Here is a 25244-nt window from a genome sequence, read left to right on the forward strand (position 1 = left end):
ACAGAACTAGGAGGTAAATAATGTTGGCATTGCTTCAAGATGACATTGGAATACTGGCATGTGTTACTGTGCTAAATTTAACCCTGTATGAAGGCTACTAAATGTATTCATTTCAGTGCAGATCTTGATTAAACAATGATAAATTGGACAGAAGAGAAAACAGAGCTTGGGCTAAGATAATGACCCTGGTAGGTAAGGACTTTAGAAATAGGTCAAATGGTGAAATAGAGAGCTATTTGCATGAAACAGTTCTCCCTGTAACTCCAAAGGGCAGAAAACAACCCACAGTTGCCTTCAAAGCAGTCAAGTGAAGAAAACAACTCATTAAATGAAAAAAGAAGATACTCTCTTCCTGTGAATTCTAACAGACCTCAGAGCTACAAATTAGAGAGACATTTCAGGTAAGTAACATTATTCACTCTAAGCAAAATATGGTTAAAAAAAAATCTGTATCTATTTGGAACTCAGTCCATAGGGTTCTAATTACTGGGAACTAGAATATGCTTGTGATACCATAGACCCAGAATGGATCTAGTTTTGTAGGGCTTGAAATGTACATAGCATGGCATTCCTTATGTGAGGGAAAAAATGCATGCCATTTACTTGCAAATATTATACAAGCATATCAGCATGTGAACATATTGCTAACATACCTCTCAGAGTCTTGGAAAGTATTTATGCAAGTGAGGGCCCCTGAAGCTTCAACTTCATTAGCTTCACAGTAAATCTGCATCTGGGTGGATCCATAGAACGGACTACAGGAAAAACCTGATATGAGGCTCCGATAACTTTCCTTGCCTGCTACAAGTCTATAGGCTTAATTGTCATAGTTATAATCAGATTTAGAGATGCCACAAAGAAAATTATATTGCTTCTGTTGAAGCTGTAGGATTACTGGATGGCTTCTGTAAAAGTAGACTACTCTGTGGAAGTCACTACCCCAAAGCAATGATTTGGTAGATTTCCTGTAGTAAAAGAGTGGTGGAGGGGTGAAAGGTAGATAAGTCAATGATATGGGTGAATTATATTGGGTTGACCAAAACAGTTCATTTGGGTTTTTACATAACATCTTATGGAAAAAGGCAAAACAAATTTTTAATGTTAAAAATGTTACAACTGTAACATGTTAAAAAATGTTTAAAAGTGCAATGAAAATATAACTCTTTGTGGTTTGTGAGTTTATGATATTTGCTACATGAAGATTTAACAAGAAAGGACTGCATCTCAATTTTTGAATCTTAACCCTACCTAAATCATCTCTCTCTGTCTTCATAATCCTGAGGTTTTGTGTTATTCAAAAATAACTGCTATTGAAGTAGCCTGTAGTTTATAGCAGTGGTTCTCAAAAGGAGGAACTACTTGAAACGCATGTGTAAACTACTAATTTATAGGCACCATTGCTCACATTCTGGTGCGGGAGGTCTGGAGTGTGCTCAGGATTTTTTTTTTTTTTTTAATTTCTATTGGAGTATAGTTGCTTTGCAATGTGGTGAAAGTTTCTGCTGTACTGGAAAGTAAATAAGTTATAGGTATACATATATCCCCACTTTTTAAAATTTCCTTCCCATTTAGGTCACCACCTAGCATTGAATAGAGTTCCCTGTGCTTTATAGTAGGTTCTCATTAGTTATCAATTTGTAAAAAAGTGTATATATGTAATCCCAAACTGTCAATTTATCCCACCCCACTTCCCACTTTGGTATCCATAGTTTGTTCTCTATATCTGTGTCTATTTTTGCTTTGCAAATAAGTTCATCTGTACCATTTTTCTAGATTCCACATATAAGTGATATTTGCTTTTCTCTTTTTGACTTACTTCACTCTGTATGACAGTCTCTGGGTCTATCCACATCTCTGCAAACGGCATGATTTCATTCTTTTTCTATGGCTGAGTGGGCCATAGTCCATGGGGTCACAAAGAGTTGGACATGACTTAGCAACCAAACTACAACAACAATAATCCATTGTATATGTGTACAAAGTTTTCTTTATCCATTCATGTGTTGATGAATATTTAAATTATTTCCATGTTCTGCCTATTGTAAATACTACAGCAAAGAATATTGGGGTGCATGTATATATATATTGATATTAATTTATATATTTTAATGTATTTATTTCAATTGAAGGATAATTGCTTTACAATGCATATATATGTTTGAATTATGGTTTGCTCCAGATACATGCCCAGAAGTGGAATTGCTGTGTCATATGGTAGTTCTATTTATACTGTTTTTGGAAACTCCATACTGTACTACATAGTGGCTGAGCCAATTCACAGTCTGTTCTTTACATCTGTGTCTCTTTTGCTGTCTTACATATAAGGTCATCATTATCATCTTTCTAAATTTAATATATATGCATTAATATACTGTATTGGTGTTTTTCCTTCAGACTTACTTCAGTCTGTGTAATAGGCTCCAGTTGAATCCACCTCATTAAAGCTGATACAAGTGCATTCTTTTTAATATCTGAGTAATATTCTATTGTGTATATATACCACAGATTTCTTATCCATTCATCTGCTAATGGACATCTAGGTTGCTTCCATGTCGTAGTTGTAAACAGTGCTGCGATGAACATTGGGGTACAGGTGTCTCTTTCAATTCTGGTTTCCTTGGTGTGTATGCCAAGCAGTGGGATTGCTGGCTCATATGGCACTTCTATTTCCAGTTTTTTAAGGAATCTCCACACTGTTATCCATAGTGGCTGTACTAGTTTGCATTCTCACCAACAGTGTAGGAGGGTTCCCTTTTCTCCTCACCTTCTCCAGCATTTATTGTTTTTAGACTTTAGGATAGCAGGCATTCTGACTGGTATAAGATGTACCTCACTGTGGTTTTGACATGCATTTGTCTGACAATGAGTGACGTTGAGCATCTTTTGATGTGTTTGTTATCCATCTGTATGTCTTCTTTGGAGAAATGTTTGTTTAGTTTTTGGCCCATTGTTTTATTGGGTCATTTATTTTGTAGGAATTGAGCTGCAGGAGCTGCTTGTATATTTTTGAGATTAATTCTTTGCCATTTGCTTAGTTTGCTATCATTTTCTCCCATTCTGAAGGCTGTCTTTTCACCTTGCTTATAGTTTCCATCATTTTGCAGAAGCTCTTAAGTTTAATTAGGTCCCATTTGCTTACTTTTACTTTTATTTCTATTACTCTAGGAGGTGGGTCATACAGGATCCTGCTGTGATTTATGTCTGAGAGTGTTTTGCCTATGTTTACCTCTAGGAGTTTTATAGTTTCTGGTCTTACATTTAGATTTTTAATCCATTTTGAGTTTATTTTTGTGTATGGTGTTAGAAAGTGTTCTAGTTTCAGTGTTTTACAAGTGATTGACCAGTTTCCCCAGCACCACTTGTTAAAGAGATTATCTTTTCTTCATTGTATATTCTTGCCTCCTTTGTCAAAGATAAGGTGTCCATAGGTACATGAATTTATCTCTGGGCTTTCTATTTTGTTTCATTGATCTATATTTCTGTCTTTCTGCCAGTACCATACTGTTTTGATGACTGTAGCTTTGTAGTATAGTCTGAAGTCAGGCAGGTTGATTCCTCAAGTTCCATTTTTCTTTCTCAAGATTGCTTTGACTATTCGAGGTTTTTTGTATTTCCATACAAATTGTGAAACTATTTATTCTAGTTATCTGAAAACTATTGTTGGTAGCTTGATAGGGATTACATTAAATCTATAGATTATTTTCGTTAGTGTACTCACGTTCACTATATTGATTCTTCTGATCTACGAACATTGTATATTTCTCCATTTATTTGTGTCATCTTTGATCTCTTTCAGCAGAGTTTTATAGCTTTCTTTATACAGGTCTTTTGTTTTTTTTAGGTAGATTTATTCCTGAGTATTTTGTTCTTTTAGTTGAAATGGTGAATGGAATTGTTTCCTTAATTTCTCTTTCTGTTTTCTCATTGTTAGTGTATAGGAATGCAAGGGATTTCTGTGTGTTAATTTTATATCCTGAAACATTCCTATGTTAATTGATTAGCTCTAGTAATTTTCAGGTGGAGTCTTTAGGGTTTTCTATGTAAAGGATCATGTCATCTGCAAACAGTGAGAGTTTTACTTTTGTCCAATCTGGATTCCTTTTATTTCTTTTTCTTCTCTGATTGCTGTGGCTAAAACTTCCAAAACTATGTTGAATAGTAGTGGTGAGAGTGGGCACCCTTGTCTTGTTCCTGACTTTGGGGGAAATGCTTTCAATTTTTCACCATTGAGGATAATGTTTGCTGTGGATTATCATATATGCCTTTTATTATGTTGAAATATGCTCCTCCTATGCCTGCTTTCTGGAGAATTTTTATCATAAATAGATGTTGAATTTTGTCAAAGGCTTTCTCTGAATCTATTGAGATAATCATATGGTTCTTATCTTTCGATTTGTTAATGTGGTGTATCACTTTGATTGATTTGCAAATATTGAAGAATCCTTGCATCCCTGAGATAAAGCCCACTTGGTCATGGTTTATGATCTTTTTAATGTGTTGCTAGATTCTGATCGCTAGAATTTTGTTAAGGATTTTTGCATCTATGTTCATCAGTGATACTGGACTGTAGTTTTCTTTTTTTAGGCATCTTTGTCTGGTTTTAGTATTAGGGTGATTGTGGCTTGATAGAATGAGTTTGGAAGTTTACCTTCCTCTGATATTTTCCGGAAGAGTTTGAGTTGGATAGGTGTTAGCTGTTCTCTAAAATTTTGGTAGAATTCACTTTTGAAGCCATCTGGTCCTGCGTTTTGTTTGTTGGAAGATTTTTTATTACAGTTTCGATTTCCTTGCTTGTGATGGGTCTGTTAAGATTTTCTATTTCTTCCTGGTTCAGATTTGGAAAATTATACTTTTCTAAGAATTTGTCCATTTCTTCCAAATTGTCCATTTTACTGGCATATAGTTGTTGATACTAGTCTCTTATGATCCTTTGTATTTCTGTGTTGTCTGTTGTGATCTCTCCATTTCCATTTCTAATTTTGTTGATTTGATTCTTCTCCCTTTTTTTCTTGATGAGTCTGGCTAATGATCTTACCTTCTCAAAGAACCATCTTTTGGCTTTGTTGATTTTTGCTATGGTCTCCTTTGTTTCTTTTTAATTTATTTCTGTCCTAATTTTTATGATTTATTTACTTCTACTAACCCTGGTGTTCATTTCTTCTTTTTCTTGTTGCTTTAGGTGTAGAGTAAGGTTATGTTTTTTTTTTCTCTTGTTTCTGAGGTAAGCTTGTATTGCTACGAACCATCCCTTTAGCACTGCTTTTACTGTTGGTTATTCAGAAGCATGTTATTTAGCGTCCATTTTTTTGTATTTTTAATAGTTTTTTTCCTATTCAATTCAGTTCAGTTCAGTTCATTCACTCAATCGTGTCTCACTTTTTGCTACCCCAAGGACTGCAGCACACCAGGCCTCCCTGGATATCACTAACTCCCATCCTTTACTCAAACTCATGTCCATTGAGTCAATGATGCCATCCAACCATCTCATCATTTGTCATCCCCTCCTGCTTCTGCCGTCAAACGTTCCTAGTATCAGGGTCTTTTCAAATGACTCCTTTCTTCACATCATGTGGCCAAAGTATTGGAGTTTCAGTTTCAACATTAGTCCTTCCAATGAAAATCCAAGACTGATTTCCTTTAGGATGGACAGGTTGGATCTCCTTGTAGTCCAAGGGACTCTCAAGAGTCTTCTCCAACACCACAGTTCAAAAGCATCAATTATTTGGGGCTCAGCTTTCTTTAAAGCCAAATTCTCACATCCACTCGTGACTACTGGAAAAAATCATAGCCTTGACTAGACAGACCTTTGTTGACAAAGTAATATTTCTGCTTTTTAATATGCTGCCTATGTAGGTCATTGGAAATAGGTGGGGAAACAGTGCAAACAGTGTCAAACTTTATCTTTCTGGGCTCCAAAATCACTGCAGATGGTGACTGCAGCCATGAAATTAAAAGACTCTTACTCCTTGGAAGGAAGTTATGACCAACCTAGAGAGTCCCTTGGACTGCAAGGAGATCCAACCAGTCCATCCTAAAGGATATCAGTCCTGGCTATTCATTGGAAGGACTGATGTTAAAGCTGAAACTCCAATACTTTGGCCCCCTCATGTGAAGAGTTGACTCATTGGAAAAGACCCTGATCCTGGGAGGGATTGGGGGCAGGAGGAGAAGGGGATGACAGAGAGTGAGATGGCTGGATGGCATCACTGTCTCGATTGACATGAGTTTGGGGAAACTCCAGGAGTTGGTGATGGACAGGGAAGCCTGGCATGCTGCGATTCATGGGGATGCAAAATCAGACACGATTGAGCGACTGAACTGAACTGAACCGAACTATGTGGGTCATAACTTTCCTTCCAAGGAGCAAGCGTCTTTTAATTTCATGGCTGCAGTCACCATCTGCAGTAATCTTGGAGCCCACAAAGCAAAGTCAGCCACTCTTTCCCCAACTATTTGCCATGAAGTGATGGGACTGGATGCCATGATCTTAGTTATCTGGATGTTGAGGTTTAAGCCAACATTTTCACTCTCCTCTTTCACTTTCATCAAGAGGTTCTTTAGTTCTTCAATTTCTGCCATAAGGATGGTGTCATCTGCATATCTGAGATTATTGATATTTCTCCCGGCAATCTTGATTTCAGCTTCAGCTTCATCCAGCTCAGTGTTTCTCATGATGTACTCTGCATATAAATTAAATAAGCATGGTGACAATATACAGCCTTGATGTACTCATTTTCCTATTTGAAGCCAATCTGTTGTTCCATGTCCAATTCTAACTGTTGCTTCTTGACCTGCATACAGGTTTCTCAAGAGGCAGGTCAGGTGATCTGGTATTCCCAACTCTTTCAGAATTTTCCACAGTTTATTGTGATCCACACAGTCAAAGGCTTTGGCATAGTCAATAAAGCAGAAATAGGTGTTTTTCTGGAACTCTCTTGCTTTTTCAATGACCCAGCAGATGTTGGCAATTTGAACTTTGGTTCCTCTGCCTTTTCTAAAACGAGCTTGACTATCTGGAGATTCACAGTTCACATATTGCTGAAGCCTGACTTGGAAAATTTTGAGCATTACTTTGCTAACCTGTGAAATTAGTGCAACTGTGCAGTAGTTTGAGCACTCTTTGGCATTGCCTTTCTTTGGGATTGGAATGAAAACTGACCTTTTTGAGTCCCTTGGCCACTGCCTAGTTTTCCAAATTCATTGACATATTGAAGGCAGCACTATCACAGCATCATCTTTTAGAATTTGAAATAGGTCCACTAGAATTCCATCACCTCTACTAGCTTTGCTGGTAGTGATGCTTCCTAAGGCCTACCTGACTTCACATTCCAGGATGTCTGGCTCTAGGTGAGTGATCACACCACTATTATTATCTGGGTCTTGAAGATCTCTCTTGTACAGTTTTTCTGTGTATTCTAGCCACTTCTTCTTAATAGCTTCTTCTTCATTTAGGTCCATACCAATTCTGTCCTTTCTTTAGCCCATCTTTGCATGAAATGAAGGCTTTCTTGTCTCTCCTTGCTATTCTTTGGAACTCTGCATTCAAATGGATATGTCTTTCCTTTTTTCCTTTGCTTTTCACTTCCCTTCTTTTCACAGCTATTTGTGAGGCCTCCTCAAACAGCCATTTTTATTTTTATTTTTTGCATCTTTTTCTTGAGATGGTCTTACCCCATTTCTCCTCTACACTTTCACAAACCTCTGTCCATAGTTCATCAGGCACTCTGTCTATCAGATCTAGTCCCTTAAATCTACTTCTCACTTCCACTGTATAATTTGAAGGGATTTGAATTAGGTCATACTTGAATGGTCCTGTGGTTTTTCCCCCTTTCTTCAATTTGAATTTGAATTTGGCAATAAGGAGTTCATGATCTGAGCCACATCAACTTCTGATCTTTTTTTTTTTTTCTCTGTAGTTGACATCTAACATATTGCATTGTGATCAGAAAACGTGATTGAAATGATTTCAGTTTTTTTTTTTTTTTTTTTTTTTTTAATTTACCAAGGCTAGATTTATGGCCCAAGATGTGATCTATCCTGGAGGTTTCGTGTGCACTTGAGAAAAAAGGTGAAATTCATTGTTTTGGGCTGAAATGTCCTATAGATATCAATTAGGTCTATTGGTCCATTGTATCATTTAAAGTTTGTGTTTCCTTGCTAATTTTCTGTTTAGTTGATTTATCCATAGGTATGAGTGGAGTATTAAAGCCTCCCACTATTATTGTGTTATTGTTAATTTCCCCTTTCATACTTGTTAGCATTTGCTTAGTACCACATATTGTGGTACTCCTATGTTGGGTACATATTTATTTATAACTGTTATATCTTCTTCTTGAATTGATCCTTTGATCATTAGGTAGTGTCCTTCTTTGTCTCTTCATGGCCTTTATTTCAAATTCCATTTATCTTATATGAGTATTGCTACTCCTGCTTTCTTTTGGTCTCCATTTGTGTGAAATATCTTTTTCCTGCCCTTCACTTTTAGTCTGTATGTGTCCCTTGTTTTGAGGTGGGTCTCTTGTGGACAACATATATAGGGGTCTTGTTTTTGTATCCATTCAGCCATCCTTTGTATTTTGGTTGGGGCATTCAACCCATTTATTTTTAAGGTAATTATTGATAAGTATGATCCTGTTGCCATTTATTTTGTTGTTTTGGGTTCAAGTTTATAAACCTTTTCTGTGTTTCCTGTCTAGAGAAGATCCTTTAGTATTTGTTGAAGAGCTGGTTTGGGGGTGCTGAATTCTCTTAGCTTTTGCTTGTCTGTAAAGCTTTTGGTTTCTCCTTCATATTTGAATGAGTTCCTTGCTGGGTACAGTAATCTGTGTTGTAGGTTTTTCTCTTTCATCCCTTTACGTATGTCCTGCCATTCCCTTCTGGCCTGAAGAGTTTCTATTGAAAGATCAGCTGTTATCTTTACGTGAATCCCCTTGTGTGTTATTTATTGCTTTTCCCTTGCTCATTTTAATATTCACTCTTTGTGTTTGATCTTTGCTAATTTGATTAATATGTTTCTAGGAAGGGTTTCACCTTGGGTTTATCCTGTTTGGGACTCTGTGTTTCTTGGACTTGGGTGGCTATTTCCTTCCCCATGTTTGGGAAGTTTTCAACTATTATCTCCTCAAGTATTTTCTCATGGTCTTTCTTTTTGTCTTCTTCTGGGACTCCTATGATTCAAATGTTGGGGAGTTTGACATTGTCCCAGAGGTCTCTGTGGTTTTCCTCATTTCTTTTAAATCTTTTCTCTTTTTTTCCTCTGCTTCATTTGTTTTCACCATTCTATCTTTAACCTCACTTATCCTATCTTCTGCCTCAGTTATTCTACTGTTGGTTCCCTCCTGATTGCTTTTGATCTCAGTTATTGCATTATTCATTATTGATTGACTCTCTTTTATTTCTTCTAATTCCTTGTTAATAATTTCTTGCATCTTCTCAGTCCTTGTTTCCAGAGTATTTATCTGTAACTGCATTTTCTTTTCAAGATTTTGGATCATTTTTAGTATCATTATATTGAATTCTTTTTCAGGTAGACTCTCTATCTCCTTCTTTTGTGTTTGTTTTGGTGGGCATTTATCATGTTCCTTTACCTGCTGAATATTTCTCTGTCCTCATCTTGTTTAGATTGTTGTGTTTGGGGTGGCCTTTCTGTATTCTAGAAGTCTGTGGTTCCTCTCTATTATGGAGGTTCCTCCCTGTGGGTGGGTTTGGACGAGTGGCTTGTCAAGGTTTCCTGGTTAGGGAAGCTTGTGTTGGTGTTCTGCTGGGTGGAGTTTGATCGCTTCTCTCTGGAGTGTGATGGAGTTTCCAGTAATGAGTTTTGAGGTGTCTATGTGTTTGGTTTGACTTATGGCTGCCTGTATTTTAAGGCCCAGGGTTATGTTCCTGCATTGTTGGAGAATTAGCTTGTTATGTCTTGCTCTGAAACTTGTTGGCTTTTGGGTGGAGCTTGGTTTCAGTATAGGTATGGAGGCTTTTTGAGGAGCTCTTGTCGATTAATTTCCTGGAGTCAGGTGTTTTCTGGTATTCTCAAGCTTTGGATTTAAGCCTCTAGCCTCTGGCTTTCAGTATTATTCTTACAGTAGCTTCAAGACTTGTCCATCCATACAGCACTGATGATAAAACATCTGGGTTAATGGCAAAAAGATTCTCCACAGTGAGGGACACCCAGCGAGGTTCACAAAGTTACATGGAGAAGAGAAGAGGGAGGATGGAGATAGAGTTAACCAGGAGGAGAAGAGGGGGAATAAAAGGGGCAGAGAGCAATCTAGCCAATAGTCACTTCCTTAAGTGTTCTTCACAGCCTGGAACACCCAAAGAGATTCACAGAATTAAGTAGAGAAGAGAAGGGGGAGGGAGGAGATAGAGGTGACCTGGGGGAGAAAAAGGAGAGTCAAAAGGGGAGACAGCAATCAAGCCAGTAATCACACTCATAAGTAAAAATGGGTACTGAAGATTAGATTGTTAAAGGTAAAAAATTGATAACAAATACAAAAAGCAGACATTAAAAATCTAGAGTAGAGATTAGACTCTCAAAAATACAATGTTAAAAAAAAAAAATCCCCCGAATTATTTTATATATATATATATATGAAATTTGCTTTAAAACTAAGGTCTTTTTTGCAAGTTAATAGCAGGTTATAAAAATGAAAATTAAAGGAGTAGTAAAGAACTTAAAATAAAAAAAAAATAAAAATGATAATAGTAAAATATATCTAGGAATTTCTCTGGAGCTGTTGAGGGCAGTTTGGGGTCCGTTCAGTTCCAGATAGTTCCTTGTTCCAACTTATACTTCTCAAGGTCTATAGGCCCCTTCCAACGTAGTCAATGCAAACTACAGGGTTTTAATCTGTTGCATCTGTCACTTCCAAAGTAGTTCCCTCTTCTTTGTTTATTTTGGCTTCCTCTGTTTGTAAGTCTTTTCAGTGTCTAGTTTCTGCCCTGACAGAAGGGGGCAAAGTTGGTCATTTACTTAGGCTCACTTGTTCAGTTGTGTTGTGTGGAGGGAGGAACACTGCAAATAAATATCACTGGCATGTGTGGGGAGTGCTCGCAGTGTCTGCACCACACTGGATTTGCCCCAGCTCACGGTGGTGTGTGCTTTCCTGGTCTACACTGCTCAGGCTCGAGGTTACTCTTCAGGGGAACTCTCCAAGGCAGGCCCTGGGTTGCATGCACTTCCCAGGTCTGAGCTTCTCAGGTTCAGGTTCTCGGGTATTCCACAAAGGCCCAGACTCAGTTTGGCCTGCGTTTTGTGCCGTTCTCAGGTCCGAGCAGCTCAGGCGACAAGGTGCTTGGTGAGCTCACTGTTTCAGATGTGTGGTGCATCTTATCACCTTCCCATTCCCAGCTGCTCAGTTTCCTGGGTGTGCCACAAGAGCCGTCTCAGGTGTGCTGTGTGTCTCCTCTGGGGAGCTCATCTCAGGCTATGACCCTTCTGGCAGATGTTAACCATCCAGGATCCCAGGAAGACTTGGTTAGCAACTGGGAGCCTGCTCACAATTTGGTGGAGGATGCCATCTCTGGGTCCAAGATTTCCCCTCCCCTTCTGGCTCTGGCTGTCGCCCGCCTGCCTCTCTCCCTTCAGCAGGGGAATGGCCCAGTCTGCAGCCAGCTAGCTGTCCTCTGATATTCACTCAATCCTTTGTTCTGTGAACTGGCCAGGGTATGCCTTAGGTTAGAGCTTTTCATGGGAAATTTCCCTGTCTCTCTCTTTTTTATTTCTCTCTCTCTCTGGCTGTCCTACAGTTTGGGTTACTATCTCACGTTAGCTCCCTCAGATTGTCCACAGGGCTTTCAGGTCAAGTCCTTACCCTAAGCATGCAACCCACACCTCCCTGTTCAGCCCCTGCTAACTCATGGTGGACGCAAGCGTCTGGGCTACTTCTCTGCTGGGAGTTGTGATTAGACACATATTCTGTGGGTTGTTTTTTTTTTTTTTTTTACTCCCAGTTATGTTGCCCATTGATATTCCAAAACTCCCCACAGACAAGCCAGTGAGAGGGTTTCCTGGTGTTCAGAAACTTCTCCTCCTTCACAAGTTCCTCCCCAGTACGGGTCTCCATCCTTAACTCTTTTGTCTCTCTTTTTGTCTTTTATGTTTTGTTCTACCTCCCTTCGAAGAGAATTAGCTGCCTTTCTGGGTGCCTGGTGTCCTCTGCCAGCATTCAGATTGTTTTGTGGAAGTTGCTTAGCATTCAAGTGATCTTTGGATGAATTTGTGCCGGAGAAAAAGGTCTCCCCATCCTATTCCTTCACCTTCTTAACCCTCCCCCAACAAGATATATTTTAAGATAACAGGATTAGTCAGAAGATTCTTAAGGAGAAACATGTCTTTAAGCAGGATACATAGTTGTTATAGAATTCTGAGTACAGAGTTTAAGATGAGTTTTTGGTTGTTGCTGTTTTGTAATCATCAGCCTTGGGCTTAAAGAAAAAAAATATTTTATATGATTAAGATGAAGGAATGTAGGAAAAAAGCTTGTTCTTTTCTCTTATTGAGAGCCCCAGATGCCTTTCTCCTCATCGGGGACCCAGGAATTCTTATCAACCTACCTAAGAATTGACTGTCTCATCCCTGACTTTTCTTTTAGGAGAATTATGTTGCCAAGGGAAAGGGGCATCGTTGTCATTCCAAAACAACTTCTTGCTTTTGAGGGGCAGATCAGATCAGATCAGATCAGTCACTCGGTTGTGTCCGACTCTTTGCGACACCATGAATCGCAGCACGCCAGGCATCCCCGTCCATCACTAACTCCCAGAGTTCACTCAGACTCATGTCCATTGAGTCAGGGATGCCATCCAGCATTCTCATCCTCTGTCGTCCCCTTCTCCTCTTGCCCCCAATCCCTCCCAGCATCACAGTCTTTTCCAATGAGTCAACTCTTCGCATGAGGTTGCCAAAGTACTGGAGTTTCAGCTTTAGCATCATTCCTTCCAAAGAAATCCCAGGGCCGATCTCCTTCAGAATGGACTGGTTGGATCTCCTTGCAGTCCAAGGGACTCTCAAGAGTCTTCTCCAACACCACAGTTCAAAAGCATCAATTCTTTGGCACTCAGCCTTCTTCACAATCCAACTCTCACATCCATACATGACCACTGGAAAAACGATAGCCTTGACTAGACGGACCTTTGTTGGCAAAGTAATGTCTCTGCTTTTCAATATGCTATCTAGGTTGGTCATAACTTTCCTTCCAAGGAGTAAGCATGTTTTAATTTCATGGCTGCAGTCACCATCTGCAGTGATTGTGGAGCCCAGAAAAATAAACTCTGACACTGTTTCCACTGTTTCCCCATCTATTTCCCATGAAGTGGTGGGACCGGAGCTTTAAGCCAACTTTTTCACTCTCCACTTTCACTTTCATCAAGAGGCTTTTTAGTTCCTCTTCACTTTATGCCATAAGGGTGGTGTCATCTGCATATCTGAGGTTACTGATATTTCTCCCAACAATCTTGATTCCAGCTTGTGTTTCTTCCAGTCCAGCATTTCTCATGATGTACTCTGCATATAAGTTAAATAAACAGGGTGACAATATACAGCCTTGACAAACTCCTTTTCCTATTTGGAACCAGTCTGTTGTTCCATGTCCAGTTCTGACTGCTGCTTCCTGACCTGCATACAAATTTCTCAAGAGGCAGGTCAGGTGGTCTGGTATTCCCATCTCTTTCAGAATTTTCCACAGCTTATTGTGATCCACACAGTCAAAGGCTTTGGAATAGTTAATAAAGCAGAAATAGATGTTTTTCTGGAACTCTCTTGCTTTTTTAATGATCCAGCGGATGTTGGCAATTTGATCTCTGGTTCCTCTACCTTTTCTAAAACCAGCTTGAACATCAGGAAGTTCATGGATCACATATTGCTGAAGCCTGGCTTGGAGAATTTTGAGCATTACTTTACTAGCGTGTGAGATGAGTGCAATTGTGCGGTAGTTTGAGCATTCTTTTGCGTTGCCTTTCTTTGGGATTGGAATGAAAACTGATCTTTTCCAGTCCTGTGGCCACTGCTGAGTTTTCCAAATTTGCTGGCATATTGAGTGCAGCACTTTCACAGCATCATCTTTCAGGATTTGAAATAGCTCAATTGGAATTCTATCACCTCCACTAGCTTTGTTCGTAGTGATGCTTTCTAAAGCCCACTTGACTTTACATTGCAGGATGTCTGGCTCTAGGTCAGTGATCACACCATCATGATTATCTGGGTTGTGAAGATCTTTTTTGTACAGTTCTTCTGTGTAGTCTTGCCATCTCTTCTGAATATCTTCTGCTTCTGTTAGGTCCATACCATTTCTGTCCTTTATCGAGCTCATCTTTGCATGAAATGTTCCTTTGGTATCTCTGATTTTCTTGAAGAGATGTCTAGTCTTTCCCATTCTGTTGTTTTCCTCTATTTCTTTGCATTGATCGCTGAGGAAGGCTTTCTTATCTCTTCTTGCTATTCTTTGGAACTCTGCATTCAGATGTTTATATCTTTCCTCTTCTCCTTTGTTTTTCACTTCTCTTCTTTTCACAGCTATTTGTAAGGCCTCCCCAGACAGCCATTTTGCTTTTTTGCATTTCTTTTTGATGGGGATGGTCTTGTTCCCTGTCTCCTGTACAATGTCACGAACCTCTGTCCATAGTTCATCAGGCACTCTATCTATCAGATCTAGGCCCTTAAATTTATTTCTCACTTCCACTGTAGAATCGTAAGAGATTTGATTTAGGTCATACCTGAATGGTCTAGTGGTTTTCCCTACTTTCTTCAATTTAAGTCTGAATTTGGCAATAAGGAGTTCATGGTCTGAGCCACAGTCAGCTCCTGGTCTTTGGCTGCAAAGAATATAATCAATCTGATTTCGGTGTTGACCATCTGGTGATGTCCATGTGTAGAGTCTTCTCTTGTGTTGTTGGAAGAGGGTGTTTGTTATGACCAGTGCATTTTCTTGGCAAAACTCTCCTAGTCTTTGCCTTGCTTCATTCCGTATTCCAAGGCCAAATTTGCCTGTTACTTCAGGTGTTTCTTGACTTCCTACTTTTGCATTACAGTCCCCTATAATGAAAAGGACATCTTTTTTGGGTGTTAGTTCTAAAAGGTCTTGTAGGTCTTCATATAACCATTCAACTTCAGCTTCTTCAGCGTTACTGGTTGAGGCATAGACTTGGATTACTTTGATATTGAACGGTTTGCCTTGGAAATGAACAGAAATCATTCTTTCATTTTTGAGATTGCATCCAAGTACTGCATTTTGGTCTCTTTTTTTGACCATGATGGCTACTCCATTTCTTCTGAGGGATTCCTGCCTGCAGTAGTAGATATAATGGTCATCTGAGTTAAATTCACCCATTCCAGTCCATTTCAGTTCGCTGATTCCTAGAATGTCGAGATTCACTCTTGCCATCTCTTGTTTGACCACTTCCAGTTTGCCTTGATTCATGGACCTTACATTCCAGGTTCCTGTGCAATATTGCTCTGTACAGCATTGGACCTTGCTTCTATCACCAGTCTCATTCACAGCTGGGTATTCTTTTTGCTTTGGCTCCATCCCTTCATTCTTTCTGGAGTTATTTCTCCACTGATCTCCAGTAGCATATTGGGCACCTACTGACCTGGGGAGTTTCTCTTTCAGTATCCTATCATTTTGCCTTTTCATAATTGTTGAGGCAACATATTCTCCTAACTCTCATATTGAGGTTCTTTGATCCAGGGGCCCCAAGTAACAGTTGTAGGTGGCTATGGCACTGGTAGGAGCTTGGACAACCATTTGTAACTTAAAAGCTTTCAGATGCTTAGAAACAAATCCGTTTACACTGTCACAGATGCAGGAAGCAAACAGTAAAAACAGAACAGTTAGAATTATTATGATTAAGATAGTTTTCTACCATGGGAAGCTAGTTAAGGTTTCCCAAAGTGAGGTGACCGAGGCTTTAGGAGCACCCGTAGCCTGAATCATCTTGTTCATGTGTTTAGTAAAGTGAATAGCATTAGTGCTCATATCTGGTATATATGTACAATATTGGGTATGAATAATGGCACAAGTTCCTCCTTGTGCAGCCATTAGAATACCTAAGGCAAATCTGTTTTTGTAAAACTACTTTTCTAATTTGTATTTGTTTAGCATCAAGGGCTTAAATAGCTTTTTGAGAATCTTGTAAAGCCCATTGAGTAAAGTTAGTCAGAGCATCAGTTCATAGCATAACATCTGTAGTTCCCAGAGATGGAATGAATATTTCAGGCAGACAGTCATTCCCGTGAAATACAGACCTTGCCCAAAGAGTTTTCAGGTTTGGCAGATTATCAGGCTTCTCTGGAAGTTCTGAAAATATGAAGCAATGAGTAAAAGTTAGACCTAGGGTGCATCGCCCTATCCAGCCAGGGTAAACCGCACCCATAGGTAAGAGCCACATACCCAGTAGGTTACATTTGGAGCAAGCCAGCATGATTGAGGGATCAAGTCCCAATCAGTGCCTGGCCAGGCAAAAGGAGGACCTGAACTGGGATTGGAAACATGGAAATGATTACATTGCATGTTTCTTGAGGCAAAAATCCCAATTGTTTCCAATTAGTTTCCAACTCATTATAATTAAGTTGTTAGCTAACTTCTGGGGATGATTTTATTTGTTCCCATCACATAGGAGCATTAGATAATAGCCGACCCTTTTCATGAGTTAGCCATATGACTTCATCCCATAATTGATAAACATTAGGTAGAAAACCACCAGGTATAGACCCATTTACTTTCTTATGTGCAGCAAAACAGTCATTAAACAAAGTTAAAACATAATCAAAATTATAAGTCACATTATGACCATAGTTATGGTACAATATGTTATACCAGTCCATCTTAGGGTCATTAGATGTCATCGCAGAAGTGGAGAAACCCATCATGTGAAAGTCGCTCAATCATGTCTGACTCCTTGCGACCCCATGAACTATACAGTCCATTGAATTCTCTAGGCCAGAATACTGAAGTGGGTAGCCTTTCCCTTCTCCAGGGGCTCTTCCCAACCCAGTGATCGAACCCAGGGTTCCAGCATTGCAGTCGGTTTCTTTACCAGTTGAGCCACAGGGAAGCCCTAGAATACTGGAGTGGGTAGCCTATCCTTTCTCCAGTGGATCTTTCTGACCCAGGAATCAATGCAGGGTCTCCTGCATTGTGGGCAGATTCTTTCCCAACTGAGCTATCAGGGGAGCCCATACCAGTCCTAGCCAATACAAGTCCATCTTAGGACTGTTAGATATGTCATTGCAGAGTTGAGGAACGTCCTTTCCTTGAAGTGGAGAAACTCACCATGGGAAGCCTTCAATTGATGAGGAGGAGGAGCACTTCGCAGACCAACCAATTAGGTCTATTGTGTAATGCAGTGTAGGAATGAGCCCAGGACAGGAAGGCGTTGTCTTGAGGGTCAAATGGCAGGCTCAGGACTTTTAGGAATCAGTAGAAGCAAGCCCATATAGTAAGAGCCTTCCCAGAGGGGCTCAACGTGTTGTCCCCCAGATCCCAATGTTTTTATCAGGACCTCAGTTCTTGGTTCAAACAGCGGCTTCTCTAAGTCAGAGGCTGGGTCAGGAGTTAACTCCCAGAATTTTCGTAGTGTCTGTTGAAAAGGTAAAAGCTGAGTCACATAGTTAATTCTGAGGCTTCAGGATCTATGACAGTGTCTATGCACAAAAACAGTCTGTCGTAGAGACAGTCCCTTCTTCTTAGGGGCAGTTCGAGCCCTCTGAATTAGCTTATGCAGATGTCTCTTAATAATATCATTAGCCTTTTCAACTTTTTCTGAAGATTGGGTCTCCAGGAACAGTGTAAGTAATATTCTATTGCTAGAGCTTTTGACACTCCTTGAGTTACAGCAGCTTCAAAGACAGAGCATTGTTGCTCTGAACTTTAGAGTTTAAGATCCCACTTACATCATGAGAGGTCAGTACAGCAAGATTTTGCTCAATAGTAAACTTAAGAGATTTAGGCATTAGCAAAGCAATTGCAGCAATTACCCTTAAGCAATGTGGCCATAGCCGCCCCCCCACCTTTTTTTTTTTTTTTCAGTAACAAACTAACCTCTTATCCTTTGGGAAAGCTCAAAGAGGGAGCCTGCAAGTGAGCACCTTGAAGAGCCTTAAAAGCTTTTAAGTATCTGAGTATCTGGAGATCAAACCAGCTTGTTGGTTTGGGCCTGCTGAGTCTCAGCCATAAGTTTATATTAAGGCCAGGCAAGTTCCCCATAACCCAGAATCCAAATGCAGCAGTAGCCTGTAATGCTCCAAAATCCTCTTAACTGTCTTAAAGTCATAGGCAGAGGATGATTTAATAGGTTTAACTCCAGAAAGCAACCTTCAAATCAATGACTGAAAAATGTTTGGCATGTTCAGGAATTTCAGACAATAAAGTATAAGGTTTAGGCACTCATTATTCATATATCTTGAACAAGTCTCCATTTATCATTTGACTTTTTTACACCCAAAATAGGAGTGTTGCATGGACTGTTACAGGGAATGAATAACCCTTGTTCCTTTAAATTTTAAATGATGGGTTTTAACCCTTCCTTAACCTTGGACTTTAATGGACACTGCTTTTGATGTGGAAATATGTGAGGGTCTTTGAGTGTGATAAGGACAGGAACAGCATTTTATGCTAGACCCACAGTTTTTCTCACCCACACTCTATAATTTACATTTTGTTCAGTTAAAAAGAGGGTTCCAAATTCATGAAAACAGAGGCCTGGACCTTGCTCAGTATATCCCTGATATACTGTGAAGGAGACTTTGGCATGATGAGAAACTCATGTGAAAAACAGAACAGTGTCCCAATTGCAGCTTAACAGATGGCTGAAATAATAGTGTTTGGCTCATCCAGACAGCCCCATAATGGCAGTGGACTGGAAGGAAAGCAGGCCAGGCGTTTCAGGGAGGAAGAAAGTTGTACTATTGTCTAAAAGGAAATCAACTGATTGGCCGCCAACAGTTATTATTACTCGGGGCTCCTCAGGTATAATTAGGACAGGAGCTGTGTGGGGACTCCTGGGCAGCTTCAGTCGCAATTGCCTTAAGAGTCCAACCCCTGGGGCCTACACCTCAGAGGGCAGTCTCTTCTTCAGTGTGGTCCCTTGCAGACCAGACTTGGAGCCAAGGGCAGCTTAGACACGTGAGGGCAATCCCATTTGAGATGTCCCTCCTTTCCACAGTAATAGCAAGCCCACCCCTTTTTGCCTGGGTCCCTCTGGGAACTTTCCTCAGGCTGTTTAAGAGCAGATCTAACAGCCAATGTTGGGGATTCAGTCTTTTGCCTGATTCTTTTTTTGTCTCCTATTTTCCTCCTCCTCCATGCCATGGTACACTGTCTGAGCCAGCTGCTACCATTTTTCTAAAGACTAATTTAGTCCAAATATCTGTTTTTGTCACTTACAGCAGATATCTGAAGCTAACTGAGTGAGAAATCCATCTTTTAAGATTACTCCTGCTTCTGCACTTTCGGGATCAACATCAGTACACTTGTGGAGAGCCTCCTGTAGTCTATCTAGGAATTTACTAGGAATTTCCTTCTCTCCCTGTTCTATGTTAGCCAACTTAGCATAGTCTAAAGTCAGCATGTGCTCATTTGAGACCTTCAAAAATACATCCAACAAAATGCCTCTGTTATAGGAACTGCTTGGTTCCCAGTAACAGGGAGGGCTATTTTGTGTTCCCTCTTTCCCCTTGCCTTCAAGCCATTCATCTCCAAAAGTAATAGGTTCCCCCAAAACTTGAGCTCTCAAGTCAGGAGTCAGCATCTGTCTCAAGATATGCACTACATCTCTCCAAGTAAGCTCATAAAGTAAAGTTAGTCCCATAAAGGTTTCTATGTACTTTTTGAATCCTCTAAATAGTTTTGACCACAATTGGTACTGTTTGAATTTCTACCGAGACTGAGGCAACCCCTCCTGGAAGGGTGCCCTTATCCTCAGCCTGTTTTGTTGGGAGTCCCAGATACAGGTGCAAAGTAAGAGGACAGGAGGGAGCTGAAGGTTTCACACTGAAATCTACACCCTTAGGACATAAGTCTGGCATGTTTCGCTGAGAGAGAACGAACAGCACATATGTCACTTCTACACATTTCTCTTGTTTTCTACAGAACAGATCTAACTGTAAAATAGTATTATAGTTGTGACCCTTCAACAGTCCAGCATTCCCCATCTTCCAAAGGCTATTGTGGCCATTCAGTATCACAGAAGATCGGGCGTGCCTTTTTTAAGCTCTGGGGATCAAACTTGTCCCAGTTTTTTAAAACATATTTTAAAGGAATGGGTCTGAAACTGCTAGCTAACATCTGTATGAGAGATAAAAGTAAAAAAAAAAAAAAAAAAAAAAAGGCCTCTACAGCCATGGCTTTTTTCTGTTGGAGGCATCCCTCCCTGCTTTAGATGAGAGTGAAGACAGACTTTCCACAGAAGCTTTCCTTCCCTGGTGAGACTTGGTCCGTTCCTTATCAACACAGGTGCTCTACTGGTTCCCTTCAGCCCACTCATTCTACCATCAAGGTGGTGTGGAGATGCACCAGGGGTAGACCTGACAGCATCCCAAATTGATTTCTAGTTCCTTACCACCAAGACCTTTGTTTGATTTGTCCTTTTCCTTTGATACTACCTGGGGTGGAGCAGAGTAGCTTTCCTGGAATGTTTCTGAAGCTAGAACTACTAGGGGAAGCATCCATGTTACATGTGCCTGTGCACATTCCTAAGTACAGTCCTGACCACAGTAGAATCAGTGAGTCATCACCACACCAGTAAGCAACCAGAGAGCTTTATCTAGTCTGCTAATAGTTACATTATCAAAGGAAGAAGTCCACTGTACTTCCAATCTGGGATTCCTGACCTATGTTCTTGGAAACCTCATACTCTCTAGCAGCACTTCCATCCATATAGTTTGGAGGCACAGGTACGACAAGGACTCACTTTTGGGACTCTGGCCAAGTATGGAAACAGCCAAGAGAGAGGCGCTGCTGGAGCTAGAGTTCCACTTCATTCCCAAACAGCTTCCTAGCAAGTCTATGTTCCCCATGATTACCAGGGTTGGGGCCTAAGTAAAAGTATACAGTAATGGCATGGATCACAAATCCAATGAAAGTCTATGATCTGACAGATTACATTAGTAGTATTAATTACCCACGCAGTTATGAAATGGTCAAAGAGACCAGGAAAAGGTGACCAAGGAAGGAAAGTTTGGTCCAAATGTTTTGCCCATTTCTGGCCGCTCCCCTCATAGGGACATTGGGTGCCTCTTGACATTGGAAGGTCCGTATAAACCCCCAACACGGCTCCCCTTTTGGGGTTTGCTTTCAGTCATTGCGAGGCGCCACAAAATCGCAGAGCAGGGCTCATCACGAGCTTCATATTAATTTCTCTATGTCTCTTTCATTCTACATTCACACAGACAAGTAAGAAGAGTCAATTCCTGGGTTCAGTTCAGTTCAGTCGCTCAGTTGTGTCCGACTCTTTGCGACCACATGAACCGCAGCACTCCAGGCCTCCCTGTCCATCACCAACTCCTGGAGTCCACCCAAACCCACGTCCATTGAGTTCGTGATGCCATCCAAACATCTCATCCTGTTTTTCCCTTCTTCTCCTGTCCTCAATCCCTCCCAGCATCAGGGTCTTTTCCAATGAGTCAGCTTTTTTCATCAGGTGGCCAAAGTATTGGAGTTTCAGCTTCAGCATCAGTCCTTCCAATGAACACCCAGGATTGGTCTTTTAGGATGGACTGGTTGGATCTCCTTGCAGTCCAAGGGACTCTCAAGAGTCTTCTCCAACACCACAGTTCAAAAGCATCAATTCTTCTGCACTCAGCTTTCTTTACAGTCCAACTCTCACATCCATACATGACCACTGGAAAAACCATAGCCTTGACTAGACGGACCTTTGTTGGCAAAGTAATGTCCCTGTTTTTTAATATGCTGTCTACGTTGGTCATAACTTTCCTTCCAAGGACTAAGTGCCTTTTAATTTCATGGCTGTAATCACCATCTGCAGTGATTTTGGAGTCCAGAAAAATAAAGTAAGCCACTGTTTCCACTGTTTTCCCATCTATTTGCCATGAAGTGATGGGACTGGATGCCATGATCTTAGTTTTCTGAATGTTGAGTTTTAAGCCAACTTTTTCACTCTCCTTGGTTTCATCAAGAGGCTCTTTAGTTCTTCACTTTCTTCCATAAGGGTGGTGTCATCGGCATATCTGAGGTTATTGATATTTCTACCGGCAATCTTGATTTCAGCTTCAGCTTCATCCAGCTCAGTGTTTCTCATGATATACTCTGCATATAAGTTAAATAAGAAGGGTGACCATATACAGCCTTGACGTACTCCTTTTCCTATTTGGAACCAGTCTGTTGTTCCATGTCCAGTTCTAACTGTTGCTTCCTGACCTGCATCCAGATTTCTCTAGAGGCAGGTAGGTTGATAAGAAGTCCAGGGCTCCCGAAGAGAAGAAAGGGTCTGAAGCCCTCGAGAAGGAGAAATGTGTCTGGGCCTCTCAAGGAGAAAAGGACAAATGTTCTTTTCTACATTGCTTTGTCTTAGTCAATGTAACAATGTATCCTACTCAAGGACATGTTTCTCCTTAACAAGAACCTTCTGACTAATCCTGTCATCTTAAAATATGTATTATGGAAGTGGGTCTGGTAAGATCTTTCTATTGTTCATTCTAATCTTGTTAATTTAAGATATATGTTGTGGGAGTGGGTCTGAAAAAATATATATAAGGCCTTGATAAGACTAGCTAGGGGGGCATTCTCTGTCCCCCCTTCTAATGTCTGTATCAGAAGCTTTTTCTTTACTTTAATAAAACTCTGCTACACAAAAGCTCTTGAGTGATCAAGCCTGGTCCCTGGTCCTGAAGCTAAATCTTTTTCGGAGATCATGAATCCAACCTCGTTTACCATAAACTATCATCTTGGGGGCTGGTTTGTGGTCAAGAAACCTTGACCACAAACCAGGTAAGAACACTCAGAGCTCTAGCCTCTCTTCTTTCTCAGTATTGCCATTTTCTGCTTTACTTTACTAACTCTATGGTGTGCTTGTGTGAATGAATGACACACCCTGCATGAAGCAAGTGATAAGCCCTGCTCTGTGGTTTTGCAGTGCCTCGTAATAACTGAAGGCAGCCCCAAAAGGGGAGCCTTTTCGAGGGTTTATACTAACTTGCCAATGCCAAGAGACACCCAAGGTTCCTGCAAGGAGAGCGACAAGAAACGGGCAAACTGTGTGGACCGAACTTTCCTTTCTCAGTTAGCTTTTCCTAGTCTCTTCCTAAGAAAATTGCATAATTGCATTGGAATATAAAACTACTAACCTAATCTGTAGGATCATAGACTTTCAATGGACTTGTGATCCATGCTGTTATTGTGTACTTTTACTTAGACCCCATATATGGAAGCACTTAGCCTTGCTAGAAAGCTACTAACAGCACATTTTGGAGTGACGTGAAACTCTAGCTCCAGAAATGTCTCTTAGGCCAGAGGTCACCCTCTTGGCTGCCTGCCTCAGGGGCCAGTGGCCTAAAAGTGAGTCTTTGTCATGGCTGTGTCTCCTATCTATGTGGATAGAAGAACTGTTGGTGACTATGAGGTTTTTGAGGACACAGATCCAGAATTTTAGTATCTGGTCAGATTGGAAATGCAATGGGCTGCTTCCTTTGGTAGCACTAGCTCTTAGCAGACCAGAGAAAGCTCTCTGATGGCTTCTGTCTAAACTCCTTAGGTATTTCTTTGGTGGAAGCTGTGGAAATGAACTGGAAGGACTGGCCCTAGTAGCTTGAGGACAGAAATCACTCTTTCCTCCCTGGCCAACCCTCCACAACCTCTTTTGCTATCACATATACTAGTGTGGTGACACTCAGAAGGGACATCTTGGTTGTTGTCTGTCCCTTTATGACTCACCACTTCTACTGCAGTCAGGACTGTACTCAAGAATGTGCATAGGTACACGAAAAATGGATGCTTCCCCTACTAGTACTAGCTTGGGAGGCATTCCAAAAAGTTACTCTACTCTACCCCGAGTGGCATCAGAGGAAAAGGGCAAATCAAACAAAAGTCTTGGTGGTATGGAACTAAATCAATCTGGGATGCCATCAGGTCTACCCGTGGTGCATCTCCACCACACCTTGGTGGTAGAACCAAGAGGGACGAGTGAGACGCCTGCATCAGTCAGGAACAGACTAAGTTCAACCAGGGAAGGAGAGCTTTGGTGGAGAGTCTGTCTACACCCCTATCTAAAGCAGGGAAGGACACTTACAGTGGAAAAAAACCACGGCTATGGATGCTGCTTTTTTCTCTCTTATGGATGGGAGCTAGCAGTTCCCAAAACCACTTCTTTAAAATGTATTTTTTATATAACAAAACCAATACAATATTGTGAAGTTAAAAAAAATAAAATAAAATTGAAATGGAAAAAAAAAAAAAAAAAAAAAGTGCTGGGAAGAGTTTGATCCCCAGAGCTTAAAAAGACATGCCTGATCTTCTGTGATACTGAATGGCCACAGTATCCTTTAGAAGATGGGGAATGCTGACCTATTGAAGGATCTCAATTATTACTGTTTTACAACTAGATCGGCTCTGTAGAAAATAGGGGAAATGGGTAGAAGTGCCTTATGTGTTGTTCTTTACCTCTCTGGGAGACATGCCAGACTTATGTCCTACAGGTACAGATTTGGATGTGAAACCTTCAGCTCCTTCCTGTTCTCTTACTTTGGCCCCTTTATCTGGGGCTCCCAACTGAACAGGATTGAATCAGGACACCCTTCTAGGAGGGGTTGCCTCAGTCTTGGTAGAATTTCGAACAGTCCCAGTTGTGGTTGAGAGTATTTAAAGGATCCAAAAGGTACATAGAAGACTTTACAGAATCAACTTTACTTGATGACCTTACTTGGTGAGATGTAATTGTATGTCTGGGGACAGACACTGACCCCTGACTCGAAAACTTGAGTTTTGGGCGAAGCTATTATTTTTGGAGATGAATGGCTTGAATGTGAGACAAGGGGAAAGAGGGAACATAGAATAGTCCTCCTTCCTATTGGGAGCCAAATGGTTCCAATAACAGAGCTGCTTTGCCAGATGTATTCTTGAAGGACTTAAGCAAGCACATGCTAAGACTTTATGCTAAGTTGGCTGGCATAGAACAGGAGAGAAGGAAACTCCAGGTAAATTCCTAGATAGACTATGGGAGGCTCTGCACAAGTTTACTGATGTTTATCTTGAAAGTGCAGAAGTAGGAATGATCTTAAAAGATAGATTTCTCACTCAGTC

General features: G+C 40.5%; 1 protein-coding gene across 1 annotated transcript in view; it reads left to right on the top strand.

Annotated features, from left to right (window-relative positions):
* The first annotated feature begins 278 nt into the window (after positions 1 to 278).
* Positions 279 to 25244, top strand: part of RPS6KA6 (ribosomal protein S6 kinase A6) — a 388962-nt gene continuing 363996 nt past the window's right edge. The window contains exon 1 of the mRNA XM_070784482.1: positions 279 to 401. The gene's annotated coding sequence lies outside the window, so the exon portion shown is untranslated. The remainder of the gene's footprint in view (positions 402 to 25244) is intronic.

This window comes from Bos indicus, chromosome X (genome assembly GCF_029378745.1).
Source record: "Bos indicus isolate NIAB-ARS_2022 breed Sahiwal x Tharparkar chromosome X, NIAB-ARS_B.indTharparkar_mat_pri_1.0, whole genome shotgun sequence".
NCBI lineage: Eukaryota > Metazoa > Chordata > Mammalia > Artiodactyla > Bovidae > Bos > Bos indicus.